We start from the raw sequence: 14470 nt of genomic DNA, 5'->3' as shown, positions 1-14470 counted from the left end.
TAATGTTGACAAAATAATACAATGATAAATGACACAATATGTTACTGCATACGTCAGCAGCTAAATTAGGAGCCTTTGTTTGTTTACTTACTACTAAAAGTTGTCTTGTATGTTCACTATTTTATTTAAGGACACACTTGCAATAATACTGTAAACATATGTTTAATGTACCCTAAGATTTTTTGTTAAAATAAAGCCAATAATGCAATTTTTTGTGGTCCCCTTTATTTACAAAAGTACTGAAAAGTACAGAAAATTATCAAAATGATTTTGGTACCGGTACCGAAGTAAAGATTAATTTTACCTGCAAGCTGCCGCATCTTTTGGAATCACAAACACTTCACAGTATACGACATAGGTAGTATTTTTATATACAGTACATGATGAATCTGATCAAATTAAAAATGCTCCAGTGAGGCAGGATTACCCGTACTGTGATGGAGGTGGGTTAAGGTGAGATAATCAAATGCTCCTTTTCTCCTGCTCGTGCCATAAACGTCCACTGAGCTCACTGTAAACAAACGTGGTGTCGATCGTGTGGGACTTTTTTTCAAGTTTCGGAAGAAGACATTTCGCGTGCTATTTGCACCAAATGTTCAGCAAAAATCAGTGAAGAGGGGGGGATCAAGCTTCAACACATCAAACCTTGTCAGCCACCTGAAATGGCTAGCGACGCTATGACAGTGTTTTGAAAGCCTACGAAGACGCCTGTGCTGCTTGAGAAGCGCAAACTTAGCCAGTCGTGAAGAAAGATGTGCACAAACAACAGTTATATCTAAATTCAAAGATTAATAAATATAAGTCAGTTAACGTATCGGCCTTGAGAAGCAGGAAGTTAACTGTATCGGTTTGAAAACAATATGAATCCCAAATTTTTTGTTATCATTAGGTAGGGACGAACACACTATTTAAGCTAATTTGCCCACACGAGATGGTACAGAGCACACTATTGGATGACGGCGGACCAATCAGAGTACTGTCCTGTGTTTTGGGCGCTGTTTGGCTCAGCGACTGTTGATTTAATCTCCTCCATCCCCAATCCCGCCATTTTGCTCGATGTTCAACGGTGACAGGAGGGAATATACTATACATTACAGGTGCTCGAAAAAATAAATTCACATCCATATCGATTCTTTTTTATTACAATTCTAGATTGAGTCATAATATTCAAAAATCAAATGTTTTTATTATTTGTAATTCTTTAATTATTAATTTTTAAAAAAAAATCTATTTTAAAAAAGAAGTTTTTAGGCTATGTCTATGCTTACTCGCTGCGCGTATACGTCGGCAACCGAAAGGAGGTTTTGTAACCTGTTCTGTACAATTAATCAAAATTTCAGTTTCGATTTTGGATCACGATCTTGATCATAAAAATATTATAATTGGAAAAAACTATTAATGAAACACGTAAAAAGTTTTGAACTAAACAATGTTGGGATGGCTGGCCACAGGAAACAGCGACTAAACTATGAAGCTAAAGCTAGTAAAAATAATCCATACACTGCTCGTGTTGTTGTGAACGACATCATCGATGTAAGATCAACGTACAAACAGGACAGCAGTCACAACTGACAGGCTGAATCTTTTTTTTTTAACAGCCTAATGTAGTCGCCACACGCCAAGCTCAGAACAGCGGCACACTTCGCCCCTTCACAATAACAGCATCATCCAGTCTGACTGCACTAACAAAATAAAGGTTTCAAAAAGTACCTTATGCAAGCATAATGTACTTAAAGCACTTATTGATATATCTAAGGCTGCAGCTAACGATTATTTTTCTATCGATTAATCTATAGATAATTTTTTTCGATTAATCGGTTAATCTATAGATTTTTTTCGATTAATCTATAGATTTTTTTTCCTTTTACCGATTATTTTTTTATTCAAAATGAAGATGAAAAAATAAATGTAGGCCAGTTTTTTCAAAAGGCATGGCTTTTATTTACAAAAAAAAAGAAGTATGGCTACTCAGTCAACATTGACAACAACATGACTAAATATTCTGTAACAATGTAAACATTTAAAACTTTTAACCTTTAACAAAATTAAAAGTAGCTTATTTGCTTTTTAATGTGCAAATATAAAAGTCAACATCCAGTGCAAATCTTAATATTCTGCAATAGTATAAGCATTTCAAAAGTAAAAGTATTGCTTATTTTGCTTTAAAATGTGCAAAAATAAAGATAAACATCCAATACAAAAAAGTGTAAAACGACATATTCTGTAACAACAGTGTAAACATTTCAACAAAAGTGAAAGTATTGCTTATTTGCTAAAATGTGCAAAAATAAAGATAAACATCCAATACAAAAAAGTGCCAATCTAAATATTCTGGAGCACTGTAAACATTAAGTATTGCTTTTAAAATGTGCAAAATAAACATCCAGTCCAACACAGTACACAATAACCAATTCTACTCATTCCAGTGAGTGACTAACAGTTGTAATGAAGAAAGGTTAGCATGTCTACATGCTCTGGTTCTTTTCTTGTTTACAATATTCCCAGCAGCTGAAAATAGGCGCTCAGAAGGGGTCGATGTGGCTGGAACTGAGAGGTAATTAGCCTTAACCTCAAGCCAGGACTGCGAGTGAGCTGAGCTGCAGTTTAAGTTTCTAGAAGGTCAACGGGCTCATAGTGATGTCACTAGTAGTTGACTGGGAGGTGTTTATTATCATTTGGGGAGAGTCCGCTGCCTGATGCTCACCTGCTAAACACCTATCTGCTCGACGCTGAAGCGCTGACTACATGCGCTCTGAATACACACTGCTGATTGGCTGATAATGCTTCGTGTGTACCAATCAGATGGTTGTGTGGGTGGGACAATGCTGCGTGCTGAGACAGGCAGAAGGAGCGAAGCAGCTTGTTAAGACTTTAGCAGCTAAAGTTAGCTTTAGCTTAGAAACTCGTTCGGTACACCCCCGTACCGAACCGAAAGCCCCGTACCGAAACGGTTCAATACAAAACACGTACCGTTACACCCCTAGCAGATACAAATGACACATTCATGTTTTTGTGTAATGATGACAACGTCTGCTCACGCGGACGATTGACTAGTTGATGGTTGATGGTTTTCTTTTCAAATGTTCGTTCATAGCCGTTGTGCTGCTATGATAGGCCATTTCCGCTCGACACAGTGTGCATACAACAACATTATTAGGCTGTGTATTGAAATACTTCCACACTTTTGACGACTTTTGGCGTGATTTTTCCCCCTCGCTCGCACCGCTCGCATCGTCTGCTTTGATCGTCTGCTTTGCGCTTCGCCATGACGGTAGTGTGACGTAAATATGCGACGCGTCGACGCACAAAAACGGCGTTGACGTATTTACGTAACCGATGACGTCGACTACGTCGACGCGTCGTTTCAGCCTTAGATATATCTACACAATTACTATGCTTTGACTCATAATACTGGTCAAAATTTCCCAACGATATATATTGCACCAATAAATGTGAGGATTATTGCATTTAAATAAAATGCTTTTAATATATTTGATTTGTGACACAAAAAGCACACACACTATGGTGGTAAAATAAGTGTAAAACATAAAAAACTTAATTAAAACAATTTAAAAAAATAAAATAAAAAAATAAATAATTGTATAAATAATTTTGATTTCATTTTTGATAAAAAATAATCATATTTTTGCCATAATCATACAGCCCTAATAATTACTACACCAAATATTACATTGTGAGAATAGGTTTGAATCTGGAATCGATTCTGAATCTCACTGTCACCCTAAGAATTGATCGAATCGTGGGGTGCCCAAAGATTGTACTGTACTATATACAGTATGAATACTGTACTATATATGTACTTAGCGTGATTAATAAACACCTTTAAAATATTCATATTTTCATATCTGTTTTTATAAACAAACATTTATCCATGTTGACCTGTTATTCCTTTGTTGTTATTAAAAATGTGGTAATTTAAGATTGAAATGCTTCGGGCGCAGCAGGAATGGCTAGGGTCTCCAAAAGTGTCCAATAAGACCAAAAAAAGTCACTAGATTAATCGCTGTTTTGAAAAACACAATTCAAAGGGGTCTGATTATTTGCTAAGTATAGCGACAAAGTTGCTCAGTTGGCAGCACTGATTCCTCCTGCTGCGTCTTCTTATTCTCTGGCAGACCAGGTACGTATGAAGTGTGTTACTTGAAGCAGAGTTACAATGTCATTCACTGTACAGAGTTGTAACGACAAGCTACATTAACAGACAGTCCCATCATAATGTGTTTAGGCAGCGACCAATCTATTTGTGGCGGGCTGCAAATACCGGAAGCGTATGGAAGTAGAATTGTCAACTTATATATATCAATATGATATTAATACATATGCGTATATTAATAAATATACAAATACAAATGTGATATACAAAAAAATAAATAATTTGTATAAATAAACGCGTATTTGTAAATTTATTTTTGAGATTTGAAAATATATATAAATAAAGTTTATAAATATAAAAATGCGACATACAAATAAATCAAGAATTTGTATAAATAAACGTGTATTTATAAATATATTTTTGAGATTTGAATATAAATATGCTTGATTTTGTATTTTTATTTGTATTTAATTGTTCAGGGGTGTGTAGGTCACATTTATTTGTGCATCTGGTTTGTGGGAGGAATGTCTCATCGACACAAAAGCAAAAAAGCGATCCACATATGCAAATTCAATACAAATACAAATACAAAATCAAGCATATTTATATTCAAATCTCAAAAATATATTTACAAATACACGTTTATTTATACAAATTCTTGATTTATTTGTATGTCACATTTTTATATTTATAAATGTTATTTGTATATATTTTCAAATCTCAAAAATATATTTACAATTACACGTTTATTTATAGAAATTATTTATTTATTTGTATATCACATTTGTATTTGTATATTTATTAATATATGCATATATATTATTTATCATATTGATATATATAAGTTGATGTGAGACAATTCTACTTCCATAGAAGCGTTCTTCACTGCTACTGCAGATGAACAGATAACTTTCAAAACGCACATTCAAGGGCAGCCAAAGACGCACAAACATTGCTCAAGCTTGCTTCTCTTGCTGCGTAAAGATTAATCAAGTTCAGTTACCTGATTCTTCTGGAAGTCTCTTTGGGGAAAACAATGTAGTAAATGCAAAAGACCCACTTGCCAGAATCAGCCTCTTGGCCCAGTAAAGACAAGCACATGATCAATAGATGTGCGAAACAACTCGGTCTGCCAAAGAGAGAGAAACAGAAGACGTTATTTATTGTTTTTTTCATCCACGCTCCAACATGCTGTGATGCCGAGTGGCTATCGTGCTGCTTTGCAGACTGCCAGCTCCTGATTCAGCACTTTTACCAACTACGGTACTTGTGACTCAGGAGGGTGGTGGGTAGGATTGTCACACTACCAGAATTTTTGTAGTCGATACCGATACCGATGAATTTACACGATGCTCGACACTTATTCGATCCCATGATAAAATTTTAAAAAAATTTGAAGCCATGTACTTTTAAATTCACCGTATTTAAGATCACTGTGCTTTAAAGGGTCCCATTGATAGAATTAGTCTTTTCTGACTTATAAATGTTATAGAGTTGGATACTCGTGTTAGGGTGACCGATTATGCAAAACCAACTTTTCGTACCTATTGGTACCTGTTTTTGTGTATTTGGGATCTGCATAAGTCTGAAAATATCAAATCAAACCATGGAGGCATTTCAGAGATATTTATAAAACAATATTGCCTTCTTTCATACTTTCTCCAAATAAAGCGTTTGGAATTTGCCCAGTTTGAGACGTTTTTCCCAAGTGTGACGTCTGCGGATATCTCCGTATACGGTAGAGATTAGGCCTGGGCGATATATCGATTTTAACGATATATTAAAGCTTTTTGTTTCGGACGATAAAAAATTATATATTTTTTCTCCTCTTGCTGCGGAATACTTTTTGTCCCTAAGGAGCTTCCTTAGCTTGCGCCGTCCCCTTACTTACTTAGCGGCTCACATTGCAAAACATGGCTAATGCTAACGTGAGTGAGGTGTTTGTTCCAAAGAAAAGAAAAGTGTTTTGTTATTTTAAGACAGAAGTATTGCTTCCCAAGGGAAGCTCTTAATTAAATTATTTGAAAATTAGTACAAACTATATCTGGTCTAAAAAGAACAACATTATACAAATAAGAATGTTGCTAAGAGTAAGATGCAGTGCCATTTCTATCTACTAGTTTTTGATAAAAATAAAATAAAATATTGTTTTGAAGTATACCTGTCATTTGTATTCAATGGTTTCTTTAAAAAGTAGGGGGGGGGGGGGAAATTATACATATATATATATATATATATAAATTTTGGTGAAAAAATCTGAGATTTTATTTTTAGGCCAAGATCTTTGCACGTATCCGCTATTGCAGTCCAACATTGTAGTCAAAAAGTTCCTTATTTTCCTCTATCCTCTTGTTGTGGGGCAGACTGGCTCGTACATGCGCATGCATACTCTGCTGTTGCCATTTCTAATACATACTAGTGTATAGTTCTAACTTATATCTTTCAGTAGTCTCGCTGTGGAAGCACTAAAAACTACAACATGGATGACGGGGAGAAGACGCAGTCGAAGTGGAAGGACGTAAATAAGACCTGCCACAAAACAGTGCATCCTGTAGCATCCAGTCAGGGAGTGGCTTAAATAAGGTCAGTAAAACATCACCGATGCAAAATGTTGACCAAAGAACTACCATTATATGCTATGTAGACCACAAAGAAGTGTTTTAAATGTAGAAAAAAATCCCAATATGATCCCTTTAAACAATGCCAAAGTATCAAATCATAAAATTCATGCATTTTTGCGTAAGCTTGCACACAGTTTTGGATCCTTTTTTCACAGCAGTGACAGCACATCGAGGTGGATGTCCTTATTTGGACATTATATCTAGCACTCAACCAGAGGGAGAGGAAACACAAAAAAGGTAGAATAAAGTCTTATTTTTTATATAATCGATGACTTCAAGATGTATGTTAAAACAGTGTACATTTTTTAAAAGATAAATGCGACACTTTTTTAAAGGGGAACTGCACAATTTTTTGGAATTTTGTCTATTGTTCACAATCATTATGAAAGACAAGAACACACATCTTTTTTATTTTATTTTAAAGATGATTAAAAAAAACGCTAGGAAGATGCGGCTGATTGGAGTCACCGTTGTAGCCTTCAAAGCCCTCTAAAACAATGTATACATTGGATGTCACGCTTTTAAACTTCTCAAGTTCTTGATTCCATTGCTCTTTTTAAATCCAAAGGTGAGCCATGGTTAAATGACCTAACGAGAGAGGCCAGGCGTCAGTGCAGACAGGCAGGGCGTAAATGGAAGAAGGATATGCCATCATGTTTTCTAATGCAATCATGAAAGACTTGTGGAAAGAACATTCTGAGGGCAGAAAACAACAAGCATTTTTCTGACATAATTACAAGTCATTTTAACAACCTACGTGTTTATTCGAAACAATTGATTCTATTTTAAATGTTCCCCAGTCTACATGCTTGGAAGTTTCGCCAGGTCTGTGGAAAATGTATTGACTATTTTATTGATAAGGTTGACACAATTAGGGCAAAATTTTCTCTCCCATTTTTGGACCCTTCTATTCTTGTCACCTGTCCATTCTTCCAACAGATTAAGCCGCTGTCCCTGTCCTCGCTCAACAAAATTGTATCACAGCTCAAACCTGCAGCATGTTCCACGGACTTAATGTCATTGCCGCCCCACGTCCAGGAAATAATTAACAGCAGCCTTGCTTCAGGGACTTGATTGATTGATTGATTGAAACTTTTATTAGTAGATTGCACAGTACAGTACATATTCCGTACAATTGACCACTAAATGGTAACACCCGAATAAGTTTTTCAACTTGTTTAAGTCGGTCGGGGTCCACGTTAATCAATTCATGGTACAAATATATACTATCAGCATAATACAGTCATCACACAAGTTAATCATCAGAGTGTATATATTGAATTATTTACATTATTTACAATCCCGGGGGTGGGATGTGGAAGGGGTTGGGGCGGAAGGGTTAGGTTTGGTTGATATCAGCACTTCAGTCATCAACAATTATATCATCTGAGAAATGGACATTGTAACAGTGTAGGTCTGACTTGGTAGGATATGTACAGCGAGCAGTGAACATAGTGAGCTTAGAAAGCATAAGAACAAGTATATACATTTGATTTTTTACATTTTATTATTTACAATCCAAGAGGTGGGATGTGGTGGGGGGAGGGTGTTAGTCTAGGGTTGTAGTTGCCTGGAGGTGTTTTTTTACAGCGGTTTTGAAGAAGGGTAGAGATGCACTTTCTTTTACACCTGTTGGGAGTGCATTCCAAATTGATGTGGCATAGAAGGAGAATGAGTTAAGACCTTTGTTAGATCGGAATCTGGGTTTAACGTGGTTTGTGGAGCTCCCCCTGGTAAATAAATAAATAAATGGGTTGTACTTGTATAGCGCTTTTCTACCTTCAAGGTACTCAAAGCGCGTTGACAGTATTTCCACATTTACCCATTCACACACACATTCACACACTGATGGAGGGAGCTGCCATGCAAGGCGCTAACCAGCAGCCATCAGAGGCAAAGGGTGAAGTGTCTTGCCCAAGGACACAACGGACGTGACTAGGAAGGTAGAAGGTGGGAATTGAACCCCAGTAACCAGCAACACTCCGATTGCTGGCACAGCCACTCTATCAACTTCGCCACGTCGTGTTGTGGTTATGGCGGCCTTTTACGTTATGGAAGTAGTTTGACATGTACTTCGACTGTCTCAAAATTATTTTAAGCAAGCTGTTGTGGAACCTCTGCTAAAGAAGCCAAACTTAGATCCCTCTTTTTTATCAAATTGTAGACCCATTCCAAAGCTTCCTTTTATTAAAAAGATTTTAAAGACAGCTTCTACAGTTACAGTCTTCTCTTGATTTGCATGCTATTCTTGATGTTTTACATTTCGGTTTTAAAGCCTTTCATAGCACCGAATCTGCACTTTCAAGGGTTTTTAACAACTTTCTAATATCCACTGATTCTGGCGATTCTGCCATTTTTAATTATTTTAGATCTAACTGCTGCATTTGACACAGTGGATCACACAACTCTCATCAGTCGCTTAGAACAGTGTTTTCCAACTACTAGTGTGCTGTGAGATACAGTCCAGTGTGCCGTGGGAGATTATCTAATTTCACCTATTTGGGTTAAAAATATTTTTTGCAAAACAGTATTTATAGTCTGCAAATGATGTGTTGTTGTTGAGTGTCTGTACTGTCTAGAGCTCGGCAGAGTAACTAGCCGGTAGCTAATTGCTTTGTAGATGTCGGAAACAGCGGGAGTCAGCGTGAAGGTAAGAAGGTGTCTAATGCTTAAACCAAAAATAAAAAAAAGGTGAAAGCCCCTAAGAAAAGGCATTGAAGCTTAGGGGAGGCTATGCAGAACGAAACTAAAACTGAAATGGCTACACAGTAAACAAAAACAGAATGCTGGACGACAGCAAAGACTTACTGTGGAGCAAAGACGGCGTCCACAAAGTACATCTGAACATGACATGACAATCAACAATGTCCCCACAAAGAAGGATAAAAACAACTGAACTATTCTTAATTGCTAAAACAAAGTAGATGCAGGGAATATCGCTCAAAGGAAGACATAAAACAGCTACAGGAAAATACCAAAAAAAGAGAAAAAGCCACCAAAATAGGAGCGCAAGACAAGAAGTAAAACACTACACACAGGAATACAGCAAAAAAATCTAAATAAGTCACGGCGTGATGTGACAGGTCGTGAATGTACACCTACTTTGAGAGACAAGAGCTATATTGATGCATGGTTGGTTATGGTTTAAAGTCATATCCAACAATTGTGACAACGACTTTTTACTGTCAACTGAGTTTTGTTTTTTAATGATTTCTGCTGGAGGTGTGCCTCCGGATTTTTTCAACGCAAAAAATGTGCCTTGGCTCAAAAAAGGTTGAAAAACACTGGCTTAGAACAATGTGAGGGTTTAAAATGGTTCAGGTCATGTCTGACAAACAGAACTTTTAAGATCCAAATTGATGATTCGGCTTCAGCCTGTGCTCCCTTGTCGTGTGGTGTCCCTCAGGGTTCGATCCTAGGACCAATACTGTTTTCAGTGTACATCCTGCCCATTCACAACACATTTAAAAAATATATAATATATCGTATCATCTTTATGCTGATGATATGCAAATTTGTGTCCCTTTGTAAAAGAAAAGTGACACGTTTAAAATAACTTTTAAATTGTCTTGAGGACATAAAAGCATGGTTGGCAGTAAACTTTCTAAACACTTTGCAAATGACCTGATAATACATCTGTTTAAACTGTAGTGTTTATATTGTTACTCTGCACTTCTGTTTAAAAATGTCCTAACTTGATTATTAAGTAATGTACAACTCTACCTCTGCTTACATGTTCAATATTGTATTGCAACTTTGTTTCTCAATACTTTATATAGCTATTTTTGCTTTGTTTCGTCAATTTATCATCAAGCAAATTTTGGTATCGGCCCCGGCCTACCAATAATACTCCATTTACATGTCGTGACCGAAAAATTAACTAAATATGAGTGATATTGTTATTATAAGCGCTAATGCAGACAGACTATTTTATTGGCGCATTGATAGCAGTGAGCTAATGCTAGCTGCTATTCTTGACACACTAAGCCGGTGGCTGCTTTTACTTTGTCTTAAACTTGCTAAAAGTAAATTCTAGATTATAATTCATGCATCTCACACCTGGTAGTAGACAAATGTGGCCATGGATCGAAAGACTGGTCGACTTTGACCTTCCCCAAGATGGCAAAAAAGACACAAAAAGACACTAGTTGCAGTAACTTCTTTTTAACCCTTCATGAGGATTGTGATTAATTCTTCATCTAAACAGAATTATCTGAGTGTCCCACCGGTTGGCATCCCAGTGACAGTGGAAATTGTACAGTAAATGCTTGTTTTATTATGGTTAGTTTGTATGTTTAGCACTTAGCAATGCTGCTGATGCTACAGTGTCACAATAAAGCTGCATCCGTTTAGCACTCGACTTCTAAAACCTATTGCTCATCCTCTTTGTGTTCAGGCTCAAAAATACAAGGTTCTGAATCATAATTTCCCCCAAGATAATTATTGTTGGCTCTCACAAAGTCTGCTTGATTAGCATTGTTGTTGACGGGGAAGGGATCTTTGGTTCCTAAGGCAATGTCACAAAATCACGCGACTGACTTCCTCATTATCTCTCAAAATGGCTCGGGAATCTCTGTGAGATTGATACTATTTTGATCATATCTATTTATTTGCAATCTTTGGATGTCCTTTGGTGTCATAAATCATATATATATATGATAATAGCTTCAATAGAGAGGAAACGTGTCTATCCAATCTACTGGAACTTTAAAACGCTGGCTCGCCAGATACTACAGTAGGATTTGGTATACTGACAAAAGTATTAAGACACCCAGACCTGCAAACCGTCGTTGAAGTCAGAGTTCTTACATTCAACTCACCAAAGGCACTCTCGGTTGGGCTGACGAACACCAAAGAAAGCCAATTCAAGTACTATTGCTCCTCAACAATTACCGTAAATTGTACCACTAAATTTTAGGGTAAAAAGTATTGTTCCATATATTAGCCGGACCAAAATACAAGCCGCAGATACAGTATATACTGTACGTTGCAAAATGAATTATTTACACAGAAATATTTTTTACATTTTTATTCACATACCTTAATCGTTTCCAAAAAGTCTATGTAACACGGCAGTATAATGGTTGATCAAACAAAACAGAAGTCATCACCATGAACCAACTAGCTTCAGAAGCTAGCTCTCTAATCAGCTAAACAGACTCATTAACTCCACTAGAACATTTTGGTGAATTTACAGAGGAATATGTGCATTTTTAAAAACATTTTTTAACTCTTATTTTCAAAGTGTGGCGGTAATAAAAATGTTGTGGCGGTGCGCCACATTCAATTACATTAAGGGGAAACCCTGAAAGATGTGTCATTTATTTCAACGTGATCGCAACTGGGCTGACGAAAACTGACAAAAAAAACCATCTACATAAATCGACGACTGCAGTGCGATTGCTTCTCAACAATTATATTCAATAACCATAGAAACGAAATAGCAAGAGTCCAAAATAATCCAAAAAGTTACTTAGTGTGATTGCGATTGGGCTGACGAAAACTTCCAACTACAGGACATGGAGATTGGGTTAATTTCTGAGCAGTTCAAAGCAAATATTCAGAGAGGACATGGTTGGCAGGAGGAAGTGACATTAACCATGCACACTGCTGTGCGTCACGCGGTTTTATGAGGTTTGCAGAAGTCTCAGCCGCAACTCTTTAACACATACTGAAACAGCAGAGCAGCATCATTGAACCCAGAATAGTGACTCTGGCAATTATTGTACTTCCTTTCTGCTGGTCAGCACCATAGCCTCATAAAAGCAAATGAAATGTTCCATCTTTTTTCTTTGAGGGAGTAATGTACAACCGCAATCATTTCATTAGCATACATTTGCATGGGCGTTTGGTGTGTGACAGTGAAGCAGATGGCAGCAAAGCAGACTACTGAGGGGCCTTTATCGGACAGTAGCATGAAATGAAACCTTGGTTAGAGAAGAAGTCTTTTTCTGCAAGCATCTCCTTCCACTCCATTTACTGCCAGTGTACAAATACACTAAAATTATTCAACGCTATAAAGAACAAATTTCAAACATAAATCAGAAAGCATATATTAAAATGTCAGTAAAGCTTTTTATTCTATTCTAACCTAATCCTAGATCAGGGGTCGGCAACCCAAAATGTTGAAAGAGCCATATTCGACCAAAAAATAAATAAAAAATCTGTCTGGAGCCGCAAAAAATGTAAAGCCTTATATAAGTGTTAAAATGATGTAAGTGTCTATATTAGCTATATTAGCCTACTATCAAAATGACTATGTGTCGCAGGCTGATGCAAGTCTTTGTTGACAGAAATATTGAAATGTAATATTTATTCTACACATTTTTACAACATTGGAAAACATTACTAAAACGGAGGCTTTTCAGAAAAAAACATATATAAGTCGCACTGGAGTATAAGTCGCATTTTTTGGGGAAATTTATTTGATAAAACCCAACACCAAGAATAGACATTTGAAAGGCAATTTAAAATAAATAAAGAATAGTGAACAACAGGCTGAATAAGTGTACGTTATATGACGCATAAATAACCAACTGAGAACGTGCCTGGTATGTTAACGTAACATATTATGGTAAGAGTCATTCAAATAACTATAACATATAGAAAATGCTATACCTTTACCAAACAATCTGTCACTCCTAATCGCTAAGTCCCATGAAATCTTATACGTCTAGTTTATTACGTGAATGAGATAAATAATATTATTTGATATTTTATGGTAATGTGTTAATAATTTCACTGCGACTTATAGTCCGAAAAATACGGTACCTAAGATACGAGGCATAATGATGCATTGTGTACATACAGCTAGCATAAATAGCATGTTAGCATCGATTAGCTTGCAGTCATGCAGTGACCAAATATGTCTGATTAGCACTCCACACAAGTCAATAACATCAACAAAGTTCACCTTTGTGGATTCACGCATAGCATAAAACGTTTGATGGACAAATAGAGACAAAGAAGGAGTGGCAAAAACGCGTCTTTCTGTGGCAGCATCAAGGAAAGTTGTACATGTAAACAAAGTACGGTGCGTTCAAGGACTTCCGAAATTAGGACAAAATGGCGCGCGCCAAATACTCATCAGTGAAGCATGTTTTGTCACGGTCCGGGCGCATGCCAATGCGCACTCATCTGTTAGCTCTGCTGATTATGCCTTCAAGAGCGCACCTGCGCACGCCACTCCGGCTGCAGCAGGCAGCTGCAATCAATCTGCAATCTGCACACCTGTCGCTGATGAGCTCCTTGGGATTCTTAAGACAGTGCAGACCTGCGTTCCGAACCAGAACGTAGCTACCTATCCTGTACAGTACGCCTCTCTATCGCCCCCGACTTCCTGCCTGCTCACGGACCTCTTGTTCCCCCCTGGACTTCCTCACCTCTCGCTCAACACTCCTGGTAACACTCATTAATTCCTACACATAGACGCACACCATACACACTCTTGGAAACAGTGGGATTTCTAACAAATAGGAAGGTTTGTGTCATGTTTGTCCTCCTACAGAAACCATACTAACACAAAAAAATTTTTTTTTCCATTTTCAAACATTTTTGAAAAAGCTCCAGGGAGCTACTAGGGCAGCGCTAAAGAGCCGCTTGTGGCTCGAAAGCCGTGCGTTGCCGACACCCGTCCTAGATTATGGCAGGCTTTATATAATATATAAAATCGCAAGTTGTTCTGTAAGTGCAACAAGAAAAGCCCAGTGTGTTTAATACCTTTTAATTTCGTTAA

At 37.0% G+C, this 14470-nt stretch overlaps 1 protein-coding gene across 3 annotated transcripts in view; it reads right to left on the bottom strand.

Annotated features, from left to right (window-relative positions):
• The window catches only part of LOC133634917 (protein FAM163A-like), a 56813-nt gene that overhangs the window by 30011 nt on the left and 12332 nt on the right, over window positions 1-14470 (bottom strand). For 2 of the 3 annotated variants that reach the window (XM_062027575.1, XM_062027573.1), the window contains exon 2: window positions 5118-5243. The exons of the other annotated variant lie outside the window; for it this stretch is intronic. The gene's annotated coding sequence lies outside the window, so the exon portion shown is untranslated. The remainder of the gene's footprint in view (window positions 1-5117; window positions 5244-14470) is intronic. 3 annotated transcript variants of the gene reach the window in all.

This window comes from Entelurus aequoreus, linkage group LG19 (genome assembly GCF_033978785.1).
Source record: "Entelurus aequoreus isolate RoL-2023_Sb linkage group LG19, RoL_Eaeq_v1.1, whole genome shotgun sequence".
Lineage (NCBI taxonomy): Eukaryota > Metazoa > Chordata > Actinopteri > Syngnathiformes > Syngnathidae > Entelurus > Entelurus aequoreus.
This window is presented reverse-complemented; position numbering and strand designations above follow the sequence as displayed.